Here is a 12,500-nt window from a genome sequence, read left to right as displayed (position 1 = left end):
ATGGAAGTGTTAGGGACATGAAGACAAGGATGGCCGGAGTGAGGAAGATGAGATGGCATCGAATGGAAGAAATGAAGAAATGACAAGAGATAGAAACAGCTTGACAAAGCTGAAAGAAAAGGAGTCTGGACTCCTGGAGGTATGGCGGGGGGACGTCAGAAACCCTGTCCTGTCTCGGAACCCCTAACTGAGAGGTAGCCCTCATTAGGCAATTCCTAAGAGGGGTTTTTGACCCACCACAAGAGGTCTTCCTCTTAGGACTTATGAGCCGAAAAAGACTCTAGCCGACACCAAATGTTATGGAAGTCTGAAATCGGCTCCATAGAAGTGGAAGGCCGAAGCTCTTTACTTCGGACAATCCAGAATCGGAGTGAGCAGCATCCTTTAGATGACTTCGGAATATATTTGCTTTGTGTTTGAAAGACTGTATCATTCTATGTAATATTTATGGCAAGTTCAGTTACTCTGAAATGTTTATGTGTGTTGTGCTTATCAGACATGCAAAAGAATTACGAGTGATGAATCACTCAAACAAAATGGCATTAACAAATATTCTAAGCCTGCCAATTTACAATGAAAACAAAACGATTACAGATGTACACTTACCCAGCTCTTTGTGCAAATCGTAAAAACTCTTTGCACATGATAACCTTCTGAATCTGGAGAAACTGTATTCTTCATCTATTTGGTTTTATCCCAAACACGTCGCAGTTTTGGCCTTAATATATTTCTCTCTGGTGAACCTATAAAGAATAGTAATCTCAGTTACCAAACTGACTTGGAAAGAACTTCATAGACAAACTAATTGCTATTAATATTTACATCCCGAGAACGCAGAGTGAAAGGTGCCAATGAAATACTAATTTAATGAAAAACATACAAAGTGTAATATCACTATTTAATCGAATAACACATACCTGTTATCGAAACTTCGACAAGAGGGGTTGAACTTTACCGCAAGTTTCAATGTATCTTTGCATATATTTTCCTCATCTAAGTAAGTGGAAATGCGTATTGTATGATAGGAAGGTACTATGTTTTGTTGCATTTGTTTGGATAGTTGCCCGAATGCGTTTGGTGATCGGTCAAACTCAGTTGTGAGAGACAGTCTCGCTACATGCCTACATCTCTTTGACTCACAAGCTCAGTCAATGATGCACTGTTGTGATGGGCTGTCGAAGTCGGATACATATATATATATATATATATATATATATATATATATGTAATATATATATATATATTATATATATATATATATATATATATATATATATATATATATATATATATATATATATATATATTATATATATATATATATAATATATATATATATATATATATATATATATATATATATATATATATATATATATATATATATATATATATATATATATATATATATAACATTCAGGAGTCCCAGGAAGACAGCAGTCTAAGAACCATGCTTTATTTATATGAAAAACGTAATTTATTATGTAAAAAACTTTTTTTTCATAATAAATTACTAGTTAAAGGGCAGCTAATAATAATTTAAAACTTTAGAATAAAAACAAAACATGAGTAAGTGAGAAAGGCTACCTATTGAAGGAAAGGTAAAGAGACAAGAGACCACAACAGTTCGCACATGGCCAGACAACACTTAGGCCAGAGAGAGAGAGAGGAGACGAAGAAACATTAGAGTTTAAGCCTGGAGAGAGGTGCTTGATAAATAAAGACTCGAGGGTCGTTAAGTAGGCTGTTTGTTTAGTAGTGTCTATTATTGAAAAATGTTTTCTTTCACAGTAATTTTGCATTTGGATGCATGAGTTCTTATATTAGAAAATTCGGGATTGGATATTCTTGACCCTGTTCTATAACTAAGACCTAGATGACTATAATAAAAAAACCTGCAACAGCCTTCGAGAGGATCCAACGTAATTATCAAAGCATCTTGGGCATTGAAATTTATACATTATGTTGGATCTCATGAATTCTTGAAACTTGTCCTTATAACTGAAGAAACCTCCAATTTTTTTAGGGTTGATAGGAATGACAGTTAATTAAAAAAATCCTAGTTCGTTTTCAATAATTTGTTTAACCTTGGAACGTAAATTGTCGGAGTGAATAAAGGGAATTGGTACATACAAAGTTAATTTTAGAACATCAAAGTTCAATGTAGGTTTGGAAACAAACCTTGCTAACATTTCGTTGATAATACTGAAAACTAAATTTTTTGAGAATGAGTTTTTTGTGAATTCTTCAAGTAAAAAATTAATTTCAATATGAAAAGAGCACCTCCAAAGGCAAATAAATGTAAGCAAAGTTAGGTCTGTAACAAGGACACAGAAGTCAAGGCCAAATGGCAAAAAATATTCTTCTCTTTTGGAAAGGACATAGTTAGAATAATTAAAAAATACAAGAATTACAATTGCTAAAATCAGGAGTACATATCCCCAAAGTTCTCAACTTTCTCTGGTGGCGAGAATGAACATCAGTAATAAAATAATTAATACATTTCAGAGACTCAAGGTTCTTAACTCTTCTAACATGTCTAGCTTGCAACAGATATTGTCCTTGCTACTTCACGACACATAAGAAACTTAAGGTAAAATGGGCTCCATATTTTAGGAAAGAGGACTCTGAAATTCTGAAGAAACTTGGTAAAGTTGATAACATAGTAATATGCAAACCTGTCAAAGGCAAAGGTATAGTAATTCTTAATAAGGTTGACTATCTTGAAAAAATGAATGTAATTCAGTCGGATAACTCTAAATTCAAACTTATTGGTGAACCTAACTTTGGTGACATTTACAAAAAAGAGGAGTAAAATCAACAGTTTTCTTAGAAAACTTAAACAAGATGGGATTATTGATCAGGTATTTCATAAACTATTTGTTACAGGTTCTTCTTTTGGTATATTATATGGACTCCCTAAAATACATAAAGATGGTATACCAATGAGACCTATAATGTCATCCTACAACAGTCCTGCCTATAACATCTCAAAGTTTCTGGTTAAACTTCTAAACGAATATTCTATATCGAAATTTACATTAAAGAATGGTTTTGATTTTCAACAGCAAGTGCTGCTACAAGACGGTGAACTTTTTATGGTTAGCCTAGACGTTGAGTCCTTATTCACTAACGTACCTGTTGATGCTGAGGTTTTTTATGGTTTTAATAGACAGATTTTTAAAACCCTTTTAGAACTTGCTGTGCAAGATTCAACGTTCATCTTTAATAAGCAGCGCTACCTGCAGGTCGTGGGAGTTGCTATGGGGTCCCCATTAGGCCCATTGTTTGCAAACTTTTTTATGGGTCATTTGGAGGAAGAATTTTTAGATAATTGCCCGTAGAGCTTTAAACCAACATATTCGTATACACCTAGTATTATTTGATGTGGTTGTACTGTACAGTTCATTTTACTGTACCTCTTTTTGAGATCCCCTGAATGAACCTTTTAGTTACCCTGTTTCCAGAGTGCTTTTGTTGGCCACTGTGATTAAATGCCCAATGGAGTATCCGTCTTATTCACCATAGTGTTGTAATGCATTTGTATTCTTTTATAAATCTTGAGTGAAAATTTATTATATTTAAGGTTGTTTAATTTTGGTATTTGTGCCCTGTAGAAATGTTTAAGTGATTCCTTGTTTCATACGGTAAGCTGGGTTAACAGTAACTGTTAATTATGGTGTTCTTTTATTATTAAATTGTTAGTTTTACTCGAGTTTGAAATTAAACCTTGCTTATTTTCTGTGATGTGTGAACCTTGGCTTGGAGACATCACAATATATATGCCTCATCACTGAGAAGATACAATCAAAGCATTAATTTCCACAGCAAAGGAGAGTCATGCTTGTCTCAGCCGTAATCTCGAGGCTATGACCCAAGAAATGGTGGAAAGAAGTAACAAGAAATAATTCGATGTTAAAATTGCTGTTGGAGACATTCTATTTTTAGAAATCAATGTGAGAAATGAACTAAATTGCAAATTGGATCCGAAATTTGAAGGTCCTTTTAGAGTTATTGAGAAAAGACAGGAAACAGATTTGTGGTCTTAGATGAAACAAAGAGAAGGTTGGTCAAAATTAACTCAGCGATTATCTAAACTGAAAAGGGTTGGTATGTAGTAACTATAATAATAACATCGTGCCAGTTGGCATTTTTATCAGATTTTGCAAAATTGATGACATAAAATGTGATTAATGCAGTTTAAATGTAACGTTTTTTCCCTTTCATTCTTCCTAACTATTGGTTTCTTAATTATGCGCGAGAACTGCGTCGATTTGGCAATAAAACCAAAACCACGAAGTAATAATTTTGCGAATGAAAAAACGAGAATGAAAAATATGGGAAACTTAACTGTTAAGTTGAGAAATAATTATAAAGAAAGGTTCCGTGGTGGTGATTCCTGACCTAGTTGGTTTATTTGTGTTGAGTTTTTGTGGCTTAACTTTTTTGGAGGTGAATTTTTTGTGGCTATGATTTTTGGTGGTGACCTGTGGACTTACGAGCCAAAGAGGTGGTGATTATGGTTCTTCTTGGTGTTATGGTTCTTAGGGATGGCATTAGTGCATTGTGGTTTTATGGGCCTTATAAAGGTGTTGTATTTTATGAGGTTATATTCCCCAGTGGTTATATTTAGTGGTATATAATTGTTGAATTGTGGATTTTCTGTGGTTTTATATCCCTACTAGGTGATTAATTAGGGGTTTATTTTATATACATGTGGCTAGTATTCATGAATGACTTACATTGAGGTACATTGGGGGTCAAAAATGGCTTTATGACTTTAGCCTGGCGGAAAGGATAATTTTATAATTTGGTGGTTTTTTCTACCCAAATACACGTTTTCGAGGAATGATTTTGGCGGGGTACCCCTGATGTTGACAACGAGGATGTCCTGAGGATAATTTCTTTTTAAGGAATGTGGTTTATTGGAGGACTTCCCATCGCCGATTTAAATAATGATTTTTTGGGTCAATTTTGAAGGCATGAAATGATTTCAGCCGAGTGTATGAGTCTGACTAGACAAGTCCATAGTGCCGATTTTGAGCAAATGCCTGTTAATACACAGGTGGCAATGTTTGACAAATAGCCTGTGGATGAGATCAGTTTATTTGATACATTTTTCTTTTGGGGAGTTGCATTCACTTAGAGGATTTGCCACCGGTTTCCCGTAATGTCGGATGAAATGACATTCCATGGGGATAAGAATTTAAGGGGTCAATTCAGGTCGATACTGATAATGTTGTCGGCCATCAATTTGCGTGACGAATACATACTACATTTTAATATGGAAAAGCGCTGAATTAATAATATTTTTTTTTTCTCACCTATACAAGTTTTGTAATGGGAAAAAGCTTGGGATTTGTTTATTCATTATTATTTTTCTACAAGGGAAAGTTGTAATCGTTGTTTAAGCGTTTAATTTTTTTTTTATGGTAGCTTTAACATAGGAATTTCCTATTATAGAAAGGAGGTAAAAAATTTATCTTGGGATAACATAAAGATAGAAGGGATAACTTCAACATTATGTTTTGATGGAAGTTAGGCTGTATAACAAACATTACAAGGGTTTGCTGTCATAGAACATTATGGGGGTTTTTATTTTTTGATCTTATATTTGTCAGAATACGGGATTAAATTATAAAGGGGTTTCAGTAGATAAAGATCATATTTATTTTGGGGTGAGGAATTTTATTCCTTAAATAATTGACTATGAGATTGGGTGTAATTAGTTTTATGACAGATTTCGTGGTTGTTAAAGCAAAGAACTTTATTTGTTTCTAAAAATCATGTAGACTTTTCAAAAAGTCCATTACAGGAACCTAATTAATGACGAAACACGGACACACGGTGACTTTAGAGAATTCCCCAACGTCAACGCGGAGGGTTGACAATCAAAAACTCAAACTTAGGATCTACAACGCCAGATGTTCGGATCTTCACAAACGGGCGAGCCGATGTTATGGGTCGCCTTTGGCACTGGACAGAAATGTTCGTCGATGCGGATTGTCTCAAGATAACATTCTGCGACACCAAATTCAGGGGTCTACAATCTTCTACGAGGCGGGTGCCAAGACGTACTTGCATGGGAAGTCACGGGATATTTGAAGTTGGAAACGAGATGGGGTTTGGACAATTCCTTCATCAGAAGACGTTGAAATCTACAGTTCAAACAAAGAAGGTGGGGTTAAGGATTAACACCTACAGGGGTCGCAGAACACTTAATAATGGCCGCATGCAAGTGCCTGGGTTTCGTGATGGTTTCACGGCGCTCCAGGCCCGGGATCTACTCAATTAATTCAAAAAAAAGTGTTCGTGAAACACTTGACATGGGAACCCAATGAGGCAGTTAAAAGTTCCGCCTACACAGGGAAGGAACGGTTACGGTTTCCACCGCTAGAGGATAAACGAATGGGGAATGAATTCTTTTCGAACGAACGATACAAAACAAGTTCCAGTGATTGCAGTTATTAATGAGCCTAATCTTACAAAATATTATGGAACTAAGTATATTTACCTTGTAAGGCCAATGTGGGGTGCAACAGGGGTGCACAAAAGAACATAGGTGGCGGCCGAGCCAAATTCTTAAAGAAAGGCACCAACCCAACAGTCTATTAATATCAAATAATTCGGGTTGATAACCTTAGTTGCTTGTCCGATTGGAGACAGATGCAAAAACGATGGATTCCTTGAAGAATGCTGAATACTGAAAAAAAAAAAAAAAAAAAAAAAACAGGCACAGCTTTTACCAGCGCACATTTTGGGTTTAGTGATATGCTTTGAAATATCTCGATTTTCATGTATGTTAGGCATGCATGTCCTCTTGTTGTGCCAATTGGTTGGTGTGGCATTCGTAAATGCAACAGAAAATGACATATGGTCAAGTGGCAAAAGTTGCAAAGGGGGACTCATTGATTTTGGTTGAATCAGAGTGGGTGGAACATGCCCAGGCAAGAAGAGGTAACTAGAAGAGATGTTGCAGATCCCATCGGACAAGGTAACGAGAAAACTTTGAAAAGTTAAACATTTTGAAGTGAACAATTTACTGGAAGTCCTAGAGAAAGGGGAAGTGAGGTGGCGGGGCAACACATTCTTTTAATTGAACGAACTTTAAATGTTTTATGATTGTCCCATATTTATGTGGTCTCTATAATTTTTAGAATGGATTCGAAGTCACCTATGGGTTTTTTCTGCTGATTTTGACTATAAATTAAACTATGAATTTTTTGGGTACTTAGGGGAAAAAGAGGTAGACCTACTTAAAATTATGGTTTTGAGAGGAATATGATAGATTAACGATTCCTTTTTGAGTCAGGTTTAATTAATTTTATTTCCAATTTTCATGTTAAATAATTTTGGGAACAAATAAATAGTATAATTTTGTAACCAACGAGAGTTTACCTTAACCTAGTTTGAAACGCCATTTTTCAACCCAACTCCAGAAGATTGGCATTCAACGGAACAATGGTAGGTTACGTTATCCAAAGTTAGATGTTTTGTTTTGCCATGTTTTGTTTAAAACAAGTGTCAGTTTGACGCCTCGTTAAGATTTTTCCCCTGTTAGATAATGTAGTCCTAAGTGATCGCCCTCCTGGCCTCCCTATTTTATCCGTTTCATCAATTTTGAAACGCCTTTTTCCTTAATTCTAACCATATTACTGGTTCTCACCTTCTATTGAATTACCTTCTCGCTCTGGTGGTGGGTCCTTTCTATGATATATAATGGATAAATTACTATTTGCCCCTTTCTTCATTTTTCATTTAAGTAAATTAAGAGCAGCTCACCTGATGGGGAACATTCGAAAAGGCTGCTCATTGCACATTTAATCCTTTGGCTAAAATGAAAATACCAAAACACTTTCACCTTAGTACTGTACTTTAGCGTCCCTCAGCTGGGCATCTTCTGAACCTGCTAATCTTTGGGTTGTTACTTTCTTCTTCTCTAGTTAATACCAAGGAAAGAAAACAAGCACTCTCGACATTTAGGTAAAGACTGTTTGGGGTGCGCAAATAATTTAAAAATTTATATACCTTAAACTAATTTCTTTACAGATAGCTTTTTGGAGAAATCTGCTGAAAAGGGGAATCGAAACTCAATTCCAGAAAGCTCTCTGTAGAGAATTTATTTTTTTAAAATGATATTTGTACCCATATATTACTGTGAATTTTGTTTTCTTCATTTAAGATACTCTTGTTATGATGTGTGGCGTTTCTTCAAATAAAAGAAAAAGAACGTCTTTTTTAATTAATTTGTTTTTACAGAAGGATTAGATAGACCAGAAGCAGTGTAGTCTTATCTAAGATCTATTCAAGACAACTGGATAACGGTCATGAATTTGAGAACAAAATTTTGCCTTACCTAGGTTTGTTTTATAGCAATCACAAAAGACCCATCTATACAGGAAAAAAAATAACAAAATAAACATTCACCATTTACCCTAAATAATTGCAATTTCCATAATGGATATTGTTTAATTAGATCTGTTTGTTTAACTTTTTGTCTCCTCCTTTGTATGTCTTCCCCTCGGGAAAGCCTTTCAATCTCCTGCTCCTGTTATTGAAGGAGAGTTTAGAACTGAACACATTTAGGCTTCCTTAGTTCCCTAACTTTAATTTCAACCACACATTAGCTTTTAAAAGGCGACTGTTTCTGTTTGAAGGTTCCTCTTCCCAGTCGGGTGTCTGCAAGAAGGGGTCCGTTGTTCTCTGGCCTAAGACCGACCTCTCCTCTCTCGTCTCTTCATCTCTTCTCTCTCCTTTCTCTCTCTATCCTCTCTCTCTCTCTATATATATTATATATATATATATATATATATATATATATATAATATTATATATATATATATATATAATACATATATTATACTATATATCCTAATTACAAAGGAGCCGCCCATAAAAACAACCAAAATGTAGAGAGAAAAGTAACTAATATTTCAAGAGACTTGCTGTCTCTCTCTGCAGTCTCTGAAATGAAAATTAGTACTTTTCTCTCTACATTTTTGGTGTTTTTAATGGGCTCGCCTTTTATTAGAATTGGAATTCTTGTTGTTACAGGAACCACTTTTACCGAAGTTCATATACAATATTTAAGTTAATGAATAACTTGATCACGAAAAGTAGATAAAACGTGAATGCTATGTATAAATAAAGGTTTTTTTTGCCAAGGAAGGAAAAAAATGAAAAAGCGAGATAGCTGAGGTACTTTCGCGGTCCTATTTCGGAACCCTTTACTGAGGGCCAAACTGATTTTTACAAAAGAACAAGAATTATAGTCAAAAGAAGGCTTACATTACAAACTGACATTACCTAAGATTAAGCCATAAAGGGCGATTTTTCACTCCTACAGAATAAAAGGAGTCGCCAGAGGCTAGCCACACCTTGGAAGGTATACCCGCAGTAAACAAGTGATTCTTTCGCCAAGAAAAACAGTAACATTTTGAAAACAACACGGGAGCATATACAATTTTAATATCATGAATTTTTACGACAAATTTTCCCAACAAATATTATTCAATTAGTGAACCAAAAGACGAAAGAAAATTATAAATATATATATTATGCGAGCAAGAAAGAAAGAGGGAGAGAGAATATCGAAACCAGAGAGATAGAGAGAGAAGAGAGAGGAGAAGAAAGAAGGAGAGAGAGAGAGAGAGAGAGAGAGGAAGAGAGAGAAAAAATAATAACTAAATAATACATGTGGGATCTAATTTAATTTTAGTTGTTCATTTATTTTGAGGTCCTTCATAAACATCTTACACAAATATATGGGTGCCAAATGGGTAACATTCCCAGATCTAAGATTTAGGTTGGTTTTATTTGGTGATTTGTATAATTGCCGATTCCAGTAAATTTCTTGAAACAAAAAATTAATCATAATAGATCTAGCAATTACCGAGGTATCACACCCCAATTAATACAAATGAGATTTTTCACTCAAGATGGGATAAACAGTGCATTTGGAAGTCTGGGCTGTTCTAACTGAATAATCATATTGCTGTAGCTTAATCCGAACACATAAATTTTTAGCTAGACTGACCAACATAAAACGAATGGTTGGGCAATCCTTAGCAAAGGACAATTTTGTAAAATGATGTCTTGTTATTTGTTACGGGACTATTGTTCTTAATTAGCATATCTTTTAATGGTATTGTTAATAAGAAAGAACGCTAAACATTAACAATTAAATGAATTTTAAATATTTGAATTTTATGGTTTCAAAACTCCACGAAAAATAAGGTAAGCTAAGTACAATTTTTAGGCATTTCTTTTTCATTAATAGCAACCATTATAAAACTTTTTGGTGAGCTTTTTTGGTAAACATAAATCAATTAAATGAGGTGGGTAGCAGAGATCGTTTCCTATCTTTTTTTAATGTATTCTATTTTCTTGGTCGCCAGATATTGTGCGACTCGTGATACGCAAAGCACGTAAGGAAAAATAGCAAGAAAAATTGAAATTTTTTGATATTAGATGGTGGCGGCCAGAAATAAAAATGTACATATTTTCAAATAATTTGTTTTGGGTTTTCTATAAATACTGGAATTTGCAATTGGAAAGATTCTCTATGGTATTTAATGAAATCTAGGAAAGGGATGAACATTGTTATTTTCAATTTCAACAGTGAATATTCATGGAAATGGCACTGAAATGTACAAATGAATTTTACTGTCTAAATTGGATATAATAATATATATTAATATATATATAATATATATAATATATAGTATCATATAATATATATATATATATTTAATATATTTATATATTATATATTTATATATATATATAATATATATATATATATGTATATTATAATATGTATATATATATATATTATAATATAATACTAATAATATATATATATATATATACTATGATTATATATATATATTATAAATATATATATAATATATTAATGTAAAACGCACTGGTCAGATGTTGAAAAGTGGAAATATATATTAAAATAAAATGGGATTGGTTGGTAACCTTAACACCTGCTGTTCAGAGACACATGGAAAACAGTGAATTCCTCAAAGATGCTAAATATGAAGACAGCAAATCAAAAACACGCCGGTTGCGGATGATGAGATGGGAGCCGCATTCGCAGAGATATGAGGTAAACCGCAATGGAAAGGGTTACTTGCAAGGTTTTAACTTCAGGTCATTGAACATCGTGTAACTAGAATTAAAAACGTTGTTCATGGGAAAATGGAAATGCACAGAATAGATAGGCCGTGCATGCGTTTGTGTTATTCAAGTAGCATATGTGTATCCGTACGTTTGTTGGTCTCAGCGTATATACCTTACGTTTTGTAAGAACGACAAATAGATAGAATAAAAAAAACCCTAGTGAAAGCGAATTACGGGGCAATTCAGACTGACAAAATTCTATCGTTGTTTGGTCACAAGGGACTTTTTGGTTATCCGAGGAGGTACTAAGAATCCATGGGAACTAGGTAAAGTGAAATATCTTTTGAAAAGTTATAACCGCCCTTTTTTATGTAGTGACATTGAGTTCAGTTTGTAGAGAATAAAGGAAAAGTGGTAATGCCAACACTTATTTATTGAACGAACTTTAACATTTCATTGTTTGATAATTATTATTCTCACTTTCAGAATGACTTCAAAGTCACAATTTAAAAAAAAATGGATTCTGCTAGATTTGTGTTAACTTTTAAATTGGAAAAATAAACTATTGAATAGTCCGGACAGAAAGTAGATAAGAGGGGGTATTTTGGCTTGAAATATAATTTTTGGGAAGAGTATTGGTTAGTTTTAACGATTTTTGGATGTTCTTTAACCTCATTTTTAATTCCATTATTTTCAATGGAGTTTTTCCAATAATTGATTTGTTTCCAGCAAGCTAAGAGATGAACATCAAACAAAGAACTTTGGAAGTAAGTTAAGTTGTTCTAAAGTTAGGAGTGCTTCCTGGTATTATTTAGATGGGACTCCATTTGAAGCCCTCTAGATATATTATAATATATAATATATATAATATATTATAATATATATATAATATATTATATATATATATATATATAATATATAATATAATATATACATATATACATATATAATATAATATATTAATATATAATATATTATATATAAGTTATATATATAATATACAATACATATAATTATATATATATACCTATATATATAGATATTATAATATATAATATATACTATATTATATATATATATATATTATAGTATATATAGTATAATATATATATATATATAAATATATAATATATATAATTAATGTATATATATATAATTATATTATATATATTATATATATATATATTATTATATATACTATATGTTAATAATAATATTATTATATAATAATGTTATATATATATATATATTTAATATTATTATATATATAATATATTATATAATATATATATATTATATATAATATATTTATATATATATATATATATTACTTAATATATATAATATATATTATATATATATATATATAT

Source organism: Macrobrachium nipponense, chromosome 21 (genome assembly GCF_015104395.2).
Source record: "Macrobrachium nipponense isolate FS-2020 chromosome 21, ASM1510439v2, whole genome shotgun sequence".
Taxonomy (NCBI): Eukaryota; Metazoa; Arthropoda; class Malacostraca; order Decapoda; family Palaemonidae; genus Macrobrachium; species Macrobrachium nipponense.
The sequence above is the reverse complement of the archived record's forward strand: the minus strand, read 5'-3'. Positions refer to the sequence as shown.